The sequence below is a fragment of the Papaver somniferum genome, chromosome 8 (assembly GCF_003573695.1).
Source record: "Papaver somniferum cultivar HN1 chromosome 8, ASM357369v1, whole genome shotgun sequence".
NCBI lineage: Eukaryota > Viridiplantae > Streptophyta > Magnoliopsida > Ranunculales > Papaveraceae > Papaver > Papaver somniferum.
This window is the reverse complement of record NC_039365.1, coordinates 29061589-29075422: the sequence shown is the minus strand read 5'-3', so window position 1 is coordinate 29075422 and position 13834 is coordinate 29061589. Positions and strand designations below refer to the sequence as shown.

At 34.6% G+C, this 13834-nt stretch overlaps 1 long non-coding RNA gene across 9 annotated transcripts; it reads right to left on the bottom strand.

The window, feature by feature from the left end:
- Window positions 1–7051: 7051 nt before the first annotated feature.
- Window positions 7052–13629, bottom strand: LOC113306422. 9 transcript variants are annotated; one of them, XR_003338639.1, is made up of 12 exons: window positions 13355–13629; window positions 12452–12938; window positions 12308–12356; window positions 12005–12109; window positions 11820–11934; window positions 11657–11693; window positions 11510–11564; window positions 11140–11301; window positions 10849–10932; window positions 10670–10765; window positions 10417–10574; window positions 7052–7221 (listed from the first exon to the last, which is right to left on the bottom strand). It is a non-coding gene; the product is annotated as an uncharacterized LOC113306422 (long non-coding RNA). The 9 variants fall into 9 exon arrangements; XR_003338642.1 differs by lacking the exon at window positions 7052–7221 and adding an exon at window positions 7235–7529; XR_003338640.1 differs by lacking the exon at window positions 7052–7221 and having other exon boundaries at window positions 10334–10574; window positions 12452–12709; window positions 12823–12938.
- Between the last annotated feature and the right edge of the window lie 205 nt (window positions 13630–13834).

The window sequence follows — 13834 nt, the reverse complement described above, 5'->3', positions numbered from 1 at the left end:
GATCTTTGTTTAGGAATATTTACTTTCTAGAGAGGTTCATGGTCTCAATAACATGACCATACATGATGCTTTGATGGTCATTTAGGAGTCTAATCTCTAGATCTGATAAGACTATAGCTAAATTTTCTCTATGACTAGAGCAACGGCTAGTTGTATGTAGAGATGACCTTGTACCTTGGTCTACTAGTGCTGAAACTACTATGTTCAGAGTTTGATAAATATCCTTTTGTTTTTATCCACTTTATGGGTTTGCCTGTGCATATGTTCCTTCTGGAAACTTTGTATATGATGTACTTTTTTGTGGTACTAGATCGGGTGAAAGGTCAAGTCCCAATCACTAGCCATAGGAATATCTAGGAAGACCAGTCCTACGACCCATAGATCCTGGTTTTGAAAGCTTTGAATATACATGTAAAAAGCGCACGAATTCTTCGTGAATCTCTGCAATTTGAATATACTTGTTGGTCGAACTCACAAGTGTTGCTACATCAAGCTTGTTGTCAAATTTAGTTGATCAAAACTATATCTTGATTTCTAATCTATAATTAGTTAAGTCTCGGATTAGGATAGAGGTATGTAGTTGAATCAGATATCACTACGTTTTACCGTTTGAAGGAGAAGATCAACGAAGTTTTTAGAGATCATCTTCAAAAAAAAGGTAAGTGGAGACTGAACCACCTATTTCTCAAGTAATATTCATCCTTCTATCTATGAGATGATGTTGCATGACTAATTAGACTATTGCAAGCATATTAAAAATTTCGAGTCAAGTTTAACTTGGTAATTAGTTCTCGAAATATATATGACTAAGCTTAATGAACATTTTTCATACTTGATGAACTTCGGTTAAGAACAATTTATTGTCCATAATCTAAATCGTGATTCAAGATCATCATTCAAAAATATCTTGGAACAGTGATATCTGTCATTGATGGATTGATTTAGTGAGAATATATAAATAATGTAAATCTGGATACAGGAAAGTATGCATACCAGTTCACATACTGGGAAAAATGTTATAGGTCCGGAGACGCAGTACATGTACCCAATACACGTACCGGCATAGCTATATGTTAACAACGACTTAGTGGTACGCGTTCCCGGTATCCGTACCCCAAAAAAGTATGTGAAAGTCTCGAACCTGGAATGGTATGCATGCCGAAAAAGAACTGTTGGTTTTGAAACCAGTGTGATATCCATACTCGGTACGCAAACCCGGAAAGTTCTGTAAGATTCGGAACTTATTTTTGTCTTAAGGGTACATGTACCATGAAAAAAATAGTCACGAACAAGGTAGAGTACACGTACCTGGTACACATACTTGTTATGTCGAATATTTTCAGGTGCACATAAAATTATTTCTATGAGATAGCATTTGAATAAATCTCTAAAGACACTATATATACAATGATTGATCACATTATAACCTATGATTTTGACTCAAGCTTAAAGTCTTAAGTGTTAATGAAAATGATTAAGCTTTTGGTTCGATCGGTTAGTTTCGGCTAACCGTCCATAAACAATGTCCTTGTACACGGTTCAGTTATGGTCCATCCTTACCAGAGTGTATATCTTGTTATGTTAATCACATTTCAAATATTCATCTGACAGTCGATATTGTTTGCTTGGTTCCAAAGCTATCTCAGTTTAAACCTAAAGAAACCTATACTTAAGTTTATATAAAGGAGAATCTCAAGCAACTGGGATTTTTGAATACCTGACACTATTCTTTGTGTATCCTAGTTGTATACTAGAGTCGTCCTCTACCCAATACCCTTCTAGGGTTCAGCGACTAAAAAGACTTTACCTAGGGATTCGTAAAGCCAGGTCCAACTATCTTTTATCTTGATGGTTCGTGTATCCTTATCTTGTTTGATTATTGAGATGCTCACGCGAATAAGATAGATAAAAATTGCAAAGTTTTCTTCGTCTCAGACTTTGTGATTCCACAGGTTTAATACTTGTGAGGTAAATAATAATCTAAGATGCTCTTCGGGAAGCATAAGACCATATTTTTAGGTTAACTAGACTTTGTCTATTGCTACCGATTTCCAGTCTCACCTTTATCTACAATCGAAAGAGAAATCACACATATAGGCTTATTTGGGGGTAACAGATTGGTTTAAAGTCTTCAATTGAGTTGAAGAAACTCTTCAGTTGTAAAAGACGTCAGCTAAAGGAATCAATTGCGCGGTGTCCTACTGGGATTCAAGAGGCATAAGGAGCGTGACTGTAACTGAATTGTTGTGAGGTTTTAATTCGGTCTCAACTACATTTCAGTCCGAAGTTAATTGGTAGTAGGGTAGTGTTTGTATCTGCTTAATATAGTTTGGTGTTCGAATCTGGACTAGGTCTCGGGGGTTTTCTGCATTTTCGGTTTCCTTGTTAACAAAATTTCTTTTGCTCATTATATTGTTTATCTTTATTATAATTGAAATATCACAGGTTGTATGGAAATCAATCAAAGTAGATACATCCATCCTTGTTTGTTGGATACACTTGATTGATTCTTGGATCTTGATCTTTGGAACCGTCCAAGTACTCTCACACGTAAATCAGGTTCACAGACTTGTCTCTGTAAACTTTTTGATAGTGTGAGAGAGATATAACTCTAAATATTATTCCTTGATTGATATTCATTAAGTTTGTCCATACAGGCTGCCAAAAGAAAAAGTTGGTAGTGTATTTTGGTACCCCGCGTTTTCAATTAGGATATATCAGAGCAGGAAAACACGTTTAAGACCTAACACTACACGAAATCAGGGATTTTGTAACGTTGAAAAAACGTTAGTATCTATATATTATAGCGTCAAAAAAAAACATTGGAAATGTGCCGTTATTATTAGTGTTACAATATTTTATCAACGGTTCATTTCGTTACAATAAAATTTTATTAAATAACGGTTTCATTCGTTGGAATAAATGGACCAACGGTTATCTAGTCAGCGCAAGATTTATCTGATGTCATTTTTTTGTAACAAATAGCCGTTATTGTGCAGATCGTAGCGGTTGGTATGTAACAGTTCAGTGTAACAGATACTGTAATGGCGACTTTGTGTGTAACGATTGACTTATTTCCTCCTTCCTTGTAACAGATACAGCAACAATTTTAATCGTTGTTAGTTTATTGTAACAGATTGGGTTTAACAGTTATTGTAACGATTCCCAACCGTCATATCTCAGTGTAACGCCAGCCATACGAAACGTGTTAACCTATTCTAACATTTAAAGTGACGGATTCAAACGTTGATGATTGATTGTAACATTTTGGATATAACAGCTTGTTGTAAAAATTCGATTCTTAACATCTGACTGTAACGTTTGTCGTCTGCCACGTGTCTATCGTTTGTAACATATAGACTAACGGCTTTAAGACGTTGACAATTCATTGTAACAGTAATGAATTTTCCAGGTGTGCTAATTACTAACAGATATTATAACGTTGTTTCGACGTTGGTAAAAAAAACTAGTTTTCAAAAAAAAAAAACGTTTTTTTACTGTTATAAATAAGCTCTCATTATTGGACCCTGCAATGCAATGCAATCCATTTCTGAAGATGCAATACAATTATTTTCTGAAGCTGAATTGCAATTCATTTCTGAACCTGCAATACTGAATCTGAAACCCATAATTCAATCTCATTCCGCAGTACATACATTCTCATTCTAGCACAAGGAATTCATCCATACAATTATTTTGGAATTCAATCTCATTCCACAATACATACATTCTCATTCTAGCAGCATAATGAATTCATTCATTCAATTATTTTGGAATATATACTCCTCAATCATTCACGTATGTAAAGTATATACGAGTATCATCTTTACATTGGAAGAACTGCTTAAGCCTAAAAAATACATGGTTCCCTATATGGTTATTATAATCAAGTGAGAAGGGTTGTGTTTTTCAGTAGTTTCTAAATATAAGCAAGTGTTGTCCTGCATTATATATACCTTGGCTGAAAAAAGTTGTTATCCGGCAAAAGAAGTTATCCATTGACATCATAGTAACCTTAACCAGATCTTGCCATCAATTCTAGTATCCTAACAAAACAATAAACGAAACAGAAACCAAAATTAGAAACAGATCTCATAGGAGAGAAAGATTCATTCAGTAATTTGAGCATTTCGTTTTACATGATTCTGCAAACAATAAAATTAGTGACAATCAAATTGGAAACAATGCTCGTAGGAGAGACAGAGACTCATTCAGTTACATGTGCATTGTCATTCTGGATTTCATACATTTTCATTGTTTAATACCATTCAATCATAATAATTTGAACATTGAAAATCTAAGTATCAAAAGTTTATATTTATTTGACAGAATTGTAACTGGCAATTCACATATACGGTTCATATGAAAAAGTATGAAAAGTTGTAGTAAAAGTTTACTCACCATAAGAATTAGAGACGAGAATGTGTTACTTCTCAGTTGTCCTACTTCCACGGCTTCGTCGGACCAACACTGTCTCATATCTTCCAACTTGTCTACATGTCCAGGTATTCTTGCGCATCAATAGTTCTAATTATATTTCTCTATCAATGTCCTGCAATGCAAATACAAGGGCAAGGATAAACTTAATTCAAGAATCTTGATCTTAGTTACAAGTTAATCCCTCGCTTGTACAGCTTTGCATGGCCAACATGGTCTCACTTGTTCATCATTTGTCCAGCTTCAGGTGTTTGCATCAATGAATCCTCAAAGAGAATGGTAGTATAAATCAATCAAAATTTTCATTTAGAGGAGACCATAATAATGATAAGTAATGCACATAACTTTAGTGTGGTAAGAGTTTACTCACCAACTGTAATTAAGTAGGTTGCTTGTCAGACTTGCTGCATCATCAATCTCCATAAGGTAAGCATTATTTGTGCCAAGAGAAACAACGCATATGCATCTAGTATTCGGAAAATTAACAAGTAATATGTCTCTGCAAATACTCGATGCAGTGAGTTGTTTCTTCTGCCATAAAAATGAACATCTTGATATTTTGTTGTTGTATACCTAACCTGCAACCAAAATTTCATCAATTGAAAGAGACCATAATAATGATAAGTAATACAAGAAACTCTAATGTGTTAAGAGTTCACTCACCAACTGGAATTAAAGAGGTTACTTGTCAGAATTTCGGCATCGATCTCAATAAGGTGAGCTTGATTTGTGCCAACATAAACAACTCACCTACATCAGGTTTGCGGAAAATTAAGATATACAGTAATATTTTTTCTCTACGAAAACTCGTTGTGGTGAGTTGTTTGTTCTGGCATAAAAATGAATATCTTGTTCTCTTGTTCTTGTATACCTATCCTACAAGACATGTTCAAGAGCTTGGAATAAAATCATTTGAAGCAACTTCATTTATTCCAGCTCTTGAATAGCCTTACAGGAACAGACAACAGTCTCTTATCTTGTTCTTCACTTCAGATAGTACTGCGACACTAACACATCTCCAACTTCAAGTCTTGCGGTCACTGAGTCCTCAGAAAACAAAAGAGAATGGTAGTAAGTGAGTATTTCAATCAGGATAAAATAATGACAAGGGAAACTAATTATCATAAGAGTTTATTCACCAATGGAATTAGAGAGGAAAACGTATTAGTTTTCAGGTTAGCTGCATCGATCTTCTTCATTTACAGCAAACCTAACAACTAATACGTATCCACTCTGAAAAATCTATGGTGGTAAGTTGCACCAGTTGGCAGGAGTCATGTAAAACATATATTTGAAGAGATCATAACAGGTAAGTAAACAAACCTGAGATAGAAAAAGAAACATGCACCTTCGCATCAACACTCTCATATAACGGATATGCGAGCACATCTCTAGGTACCTCAAAACTACCACATCTATTTTCTTGGTGTACACTGGTCCTGCAAGCTACATAAGTGGTTGCAAAAATACATCACAAGATATGCACTTTTTACCTATGAATTTTTTCCACACTTGCACAGCTTCAGGTCGCATCAATGAATCCTGGAAAAACAAAGGGAAGGGTAATAAGCATCAACCAGTTTTCATCAAGGGAAAGATACCATAATAATGATAAGTAATGCAAGAAACTATAATATGTTAAGAGTTTACTCACCAACTGGACTTAAAGAGGTTACTTGTCAGGTTTGCGGCATCGATCTCAATAAGGTGAGATTTATTTGTGCCAACATAAACAACACACCTACACATAGTTTGCGGAAAATTAAGATATACAGCAATATGTTTTCTTTATCCTATGAAAACTCTTTGTGGTGTTTTGTTTGTTCTGGCATAAAAATGAATATGTTGTTCTTTCATTCTTGTATACCTATCCTACAAGACCTGTTCAAGTGCTCGGAATAAAATCATTTGAAGCAACTTCATTTTTTCCAGCTCTTGAATAGCCTTGCAGGAACGGACAACAGTCTCTTATCTTGTTATTCACTTCAGATGGTACTGCGACACTAACACATCTCCAACTTCAAGTCTTGCGGTCAATGAGTCTTCAGAAAACAAAAAGAGAATGGTAGTAAGTGAGTATTTCAGTCAGGATAAAATAATGACAAGGGAAACTAATTATCATAAGAGTTTAGTCACCAATGTAATTAGAGAGGAAAACGTATTAGTTGTCAGGTTAGCTGCATCGATCTCCTTCATTTATAGCAAACCTAACGACTAATACGTATCCACTCTGAAAATTCTATGGTGGTAAGTTGAACCTGTTGGCAGGATTCATGTAAAACATATATCTGAAGAGATCATAATAGGTAAGTAAACAAACCTGAGATAGAAAAGGAAACCTGCACCTTCGAAGGATACAAATCATATCGATGTAGGTGTATACTAATTCTGCAAGGCTCTCTAAAGGCTGGAATAAATTCATTTTGACAAAGTTGATTTTGTCTGATGGATTTATTCAAACGCTTAAACAGATTTACATGACCAATACTGTCTGTAACACCCCGAGTTCCGAATCAGGGTCAAACCCGTATGGAAATACGAACTCAAAGCGTTACGGATCGGAGCGAGACTTATGCATATATCTATTCTTGCTAATTTACTTTTATACCAAACATAATTGAAACTTTTATACCTTAATTGGAGCGTATGAAATACATTGCACATCGTTCAAAACATTTTCAACTAAACGTTTTTTTAAATTCAATTTACACTTCAAACAATACAAGAAAATAATGCAATCATTAAGATATTCATTTCTAGCTTCCACTTCCAACTTTCATAAATCTGCAAGGAATGTCAATTGGGGTGAGATGACGGCTCAATAGAATGCATTCCGTTTCTCAAAATATATCAAAACATGTCAACCAATCAAACAGGATATTTACAACAAGAGTATATGGATCAATTTCAAGGATTTAATTATGCATATATTCATCAAATAAATTCATAATCTATCAAATCCTCTTAAATTCACGAGTATCCTCGGTTCGTACCACGCCTATCCGTGTATCCTCGGCATGGGACCGCCAGTATCACTTGCACGGGTATCCTTGGATCCTTCCCCACTTATCTGTATATCCTCGGTATGGGGACTGCCATTCAAGCAAGCATATCCATTCATTTATAAATTCGCACTACTGTTGCACGAGTATCCTTGGGTCGTGCCCCACTTATCCGTATATCATCGGTACGGGCACCACCATCCAAACAAGCATATCCAATTATTTATAAAATAATTTTATCATACAATATACATTTTGATATTCCAAACCACTTCATCAACAAGTCATAAGTTCACAACCCAACTAACGATGTAATTCTTTCAATCATTTAAGCAAACACATTAACTGCAGAATTTTACGTTATAGGTTTTGTAATGATAACTTTGTCCGATCTACCTCAAAAGTTTAGTGAACATTACTGACACCATAATGTATAACATATCCAAATTTCATATGAAACTAACGTCTCAATCAAAAGATGTTGATTTTACAAACGCATTACAAAATCTAGGCAAACAACATCATTTTACCAAACTATTCACCATAAATCCATATTAGTCTCAAATTAAGAAAACTCAAAGCACAATGAAAGATAATACATTTATCTACAACTTTTGTTAAAACCTAAAATTATTTTAACATCATTAAGACTGCCTAAGAACATCAAAACCACAATAAAACGAAACTGTCCAGAATTTCAGAAATCACAATCCAAATTACAAGGAACATTCAACGATGAATTTGCGTAGGAAAATTCTAAAATTTTAAAAAGAGATACCTAATCATGTTATAAATCAATAGGAGAAGCTTAATCATCAATAAAAGATATATATTTATTCAATTAAATTTCAGAAACCTAACAATACAAAGGCATATGAAATAAACACCAAAGATAAACACCAAAAGAGTAAGGGTTTCACATTCTACCTTAATTCATTAAGCCTCTACTGATTTTCTTAATCCTTCTTCTCCAAAAATCTCTAACTCCATTCTCCTAGCTTTCTCTCTAATTTATGTTTGTAACCCCCATTTCTTTTCTCCATCTTTTTCCTTTCTAAACCATACACTAATTTCCATATTAATACTACTCCTATTAATAATAATATATCATATTTATTATTTCCTTAATTATCTCTTTTTATTTGTCTTTTCATTTTCTATCAATCAAAATGTTTATTTTATTATTCATTAGCTATTTTATTTCCATCCTAACTTGTAGACTTTCTAGTTCAATCAACCCATCTAGGCTAAGGCCAAAGAATAACAAACTACGCCACAAGGTTAACTAATTCGGGTATTGGACGACCCGAAAAAGTAACTAAAATTATCGGGTATTACACTGTCCATATAGGAACCGTAACAACAAACCGCATACAGAACAAAAGGGAAATAGATTACAACCAAACAACCATAAATCTAGAGCAGCAATCTGATGAATGAGATTACAGTTGATAAACCTTATTTGGGTTGTAATCTATTGAAAGAGATTATAACATCCAAGAGAAAAAAGAATGTAAAGCAGTAAACATCAGCATATAAAGAATATAGATTAGAACAAACTATTGAAAGATAATGTAAATCACTAAAAATCAGTAAACTGTAAGCTGTAAAACGGAAATCTATTGAAAGAAGTTACACATGGATGCTCAGCAGTAAACAGTATGTATGTTAAGCAGTAAACAACAATAACAACGACAAAAAAATCGAAATATATATCTTGTTAAAATCTATTGAAATTACAACCATGAAAAACCTAATTTTAAAGGGGAAAGTACAAATCTAAAACATGTTAGTGACCTTCGTACAGATCTATTAAACAAATTGGAACCCTAAAGGAGAAAAATAAACAATTTTGATAAATCTATTCGTAGCTAAAAGGCACAAAGAAAACACCTTGAGATTGAATGAGATACAGTGAAAGATGCGAGTAAAGAGGTATCAGAGTTCTTCGTCTCACTCTTTAGAATTGAAAGAAGATGGCAAAAAGGTCGGAGTTCTTCGTCTCACCCTTTTAATAAAACAAGAGGAGAGTTGAGATTATTGAGTCAGAGGAGGGAAATAAAATTTGAGAGGGAAATCAGATAGGTTTTCAAATTTGTGAGGGAATGGATATCAAAAAGAGTTATTAGATTGGGAAAGTGAGAGGGAAACGAAATTTAAGAGCAAAAAGTTTCAGACAAGAGAGAAGAGTACAATAATTGAGGAGAGATTTGCTTTTTCTCTCAAAATATCTAGGTCCAAGGCGTCCCGTTCGAGATAAAGTTGGTCAAATTTGTGGTCAAGATGGTCAAATTTGTGGTCAAAATGGTCAAACACATAATCGGAAATAAAACGAGGCATACTCAGGTTGCAAGATTACCATACACAGACACGATGTTCTCGTCCCGGCGAGGTTTGAGATGTCAAATATATCAGATTGGATGAAACTGCAACCTATTACTGAACTCAGGTTGCAAGATTACCATATACAGACCCGATGTTCTCGTCCCGACGAGGTTTGAGGTGTCAAATATATCAGATTGGATGAAACTGCAACCTATCACCACACCAAAACAGCCATTTTGTGGCGTTTATAAACGTTGCGCACAATTTGTGCAACGGAAATAAACGTTGGTAAAACGGCGTTTCGCGTTGGTGTGCAACGCAGGTTATAAGTTGCACAATAGGTTGTAAAACGTTTTATTTTTCTGTTTGTGCAACGTATATATTAATTTATGCAACGGCTAATATTAATAGAATAACACTTTTGTGGGTCCCATTTTTGTTTCTGTCAACGTTTTATTTTTCGGTAGCAGTATATGCGTTGCTCATTTCAGGTGATTTGTGCAACGCAATATTGTACTACTTTTATATCCGTTGCAAAATAGTTTTCAGGTAAGAAATTGTGCTACGAGTACTCGAAGTCCTATAAGTACAAAAGGCAAGAGAATATACACCAATTTTACAATTAAATCAGTCTTTGTCCGATATTATTTACCTGAATAGTAACTGTTCGATCCTCTTTCTGCAATTTTACAATTTCTGTTCTTAGATCCTCCTTCTGCAATTTTACAATTTCTCCTTGTCTAAGAGCATCTCTGAATGGTCCCATAGATGCATCTTTGACCAGTTTCTTCATGTCTGATCCTGAATAACCTATAGGTAAAAGAATCTAATCAGTAACAGTCGGTACAAATTCAATAGCTGCTCATGGAAAGTAACACCATGAACTGAACCAGATGATTAAATACCTTCAGTCATTCTGCAGATGGCATTGGTATCCTCTTCTGAGAGCTTGAACAACAAGTCCTTCTCGAGTAGACTACGAATAACCCAGGCTCTCGCTTCTTCAACAGCAAAAATGAAGGATTATATGGATGCTTACAAATTGCAAGGATTTAAAAGGCTGAGTGTAGTCATAAAATCTTACCAGCAGTAGGTAGAGGAATATACAGACGCTTTGTAAGTAGCCTCCGTGCGGCTTCATACAGCTCTTGAGGTCTATATTTTGCACCTGGGAATGAAATACTAGGGTTAGAATGATGATACAGGATTATGTTTTGTAAAAAGTACAAAAATAACAGTTTACATGCGACTATTTTAATTCAAAGAATGTTAGAGTTGATTTTCGTGATCTCGAACACAGCCTATCCACAAATTCGGCAATTAGCTATAAGAATAATTTTCTCACTTCCACTATCAAAGCCTTCCACCTTCATACCTTATTATCAAGATCAGAAAAACTTGCAGGCGGAACAGATGGTTTAGGTCCAGAATATAGGGTGGTGAACTTTTCTTGAAGCTGCTAGAAGGACTGGGACTCGGTATACTACTAGACAAATTTGTCCCCACTGCACTATAAAGACGTGTAGGAAGAGGAACCCTGTTTTCAGGAATGCAAAAAACATAAAGGAACGGATGTTATCATAAAATTCTTTCATCATCTCCCATGGCCCATCTCCAACTCCAACTAAAACAATTGACAATGGGAAAATGAAACAAAACTGTTAAATCTTGAAGAAAAAGTATGACCTAAAAATCACTACATGGCATAACACAACTAAGTTCAAAACCATGTATGAAGAACAAACCTGTCCATTCAATGCTCTTTGTGAAACCAATGCCAACAACCCCTTGCTTTGCATGCTGAAACCAAACAAAAACACATTCTTTTCAATACAACTGAAAAAACCATAACAACCCTGACAAAAGAGAACCCGAGATTGAGATGTGCTTACATTTGGTAGGGTTACCTGGCTCTAACGAGTACTTCACCTGAAAATAGATTCAGTAGAAAGAGATATTTAGATATATTAAATTAAAGAGAATATAAGACTGATTCAAGTATACTTGTAATATGAACAGTGAGAAATTCAGACTGTAATGAGATAAGGGTTTTACCATGGTTGCTGCTGCCACTGATACTGTAATGTATAACACTGAGAATTCTGGTGTTTCCCTTATGGGTTTCCTTGTGTTTTCTTCCAGCTATTAAATTGAAACCCTACAAATAAAACTGTACATACGTAAACATCAATTTCACAGAAGCAAATATCATGAATATGATATATGAATCTGGGACATACACTCTCAAGAACCACCGAACAAGTAATTCATCATTGAAGGGATCATCCAGAGTTTAAGTGTTCTTGATCCTGATGCCGACTTCACTCTGTGCATTCAACAATACCCTGCATCAAGAGACACAAAATACAATTCAAGTTCAGCCAGATTACCTCCGTCAAATCATGAGTAGCTTCTCCTAAGAAGTCTTGCTCATCCAATCTCAGAGTCTACAATGACTTAATGTTAATGAAATGTAACTACCTTCAAGACTTAAAGTGAACTAGTACATGAATAAGAAGAAGAAAAACATGTAATCTACATACCTTCAAAGGCATGTTATGGTATTTGGCGTCGACATCATACACTCGAAACCTGGACCAAGTAATATAATAACAGTGGACAAGTTAACAATATGATTCTTAAGGTTCATTTAAAGGAAAGAATGAAAGCCTATAACAGTATATTACACAAATGGTTAATCGCATGCTCCATCTCAAGGTTAACAACCTTAAAAAATATGAGGCCTATTTTGCTTAAAACTTTCTATAGCTTCATAACATTACTCGAGCACAACAAGGTAATGTGCTTTCAGTAATTGGTGTCAAACTCTTTATCAGCTTGGATACAAAATCAAGTGTCTACTTATGAACCCATCAATCTCTTTGTTTACTCCACAATTTTCATTCAATTTCAGAGAAACCCCAACCTGATCTCCAGTTTGAAAACTAAGAAAACAACAGGAAAACCAAATCCAAATCAATGCTCTTTAGCAGCAATAATGTTAAGAATCATGCAACCTTTACAAACTGATTTAACTATACAAACAATTGATGGTTACAGTAGCAATAGATGAACCGAAAAAAAGAACAGGTCATCCACCATCACCGAAACTACCACCAACGACACCAATACTAATCCACATGCCAACAGCTGCAGAATCACCAGCTCCACCACCTAACAACAACAAGAATAAAACCATCACCAACCACCAACTTCAGTCAAATATCCACCAACTTCTACCTGCATCACCACCACTACCACCACCCATTCTCACAGCAAAACTACACCACCAACACCTGCTACCACGACCAAAAGAATCACCCACACCACCGACACACAAATGACTCAAAAAAAAAAAGCATCAGATGACTCAAAAACTAAAACTCTACATACAACTGAGTCATTCACAAAAACTTCATTTTCAACTGAATCAAAATATACCCAATACTTCAAATCTACATATTACAAAAAAAGAACACCAAAATCAATAACCCTAACTCTTTCGGATACTAGTTAGGTCAAAATCAAAAACCCCAACTCTATCAAATGATTTCAGATAAAAATAAAATTAACCACAGACTAGTTTATACCTGATGATAATCCAACAAACTAGTTTAGATTTTTGGATTTCAGGGAAACAATTTGTAGATCGAGATTTCAGTATTGATGAGAAAAACTCATATCGGTTTTGAAGATGGGGTTTGATTCGACTACAATATTGATGAGAAAAAATACGATTTGTTGAAACCTACAATCTATTGAAGATGGGTTTCGATTAAACTGTATTGATGAGGAAAACATTTCTCTTCTCTTGGAACCTAGACAGCCTTCGATGAAAAATAAAAAGAGAGATAGACTCGGCTGAAATATGTATATTACAAAAGATATTTAAAAAAAAAAAACAAATCATAAAATTAATAAATAAAAAAAGAACTGCTAAAAGCCCTTAAAGAAAACGTATATTACAAAAACACTTATTCATGTACAACGTTTGTACACGTTGACATACGTTGTACACTAGGCTAATATTACAAAATGAAATAAAAATAATTTGTGCAACGGATAATTTG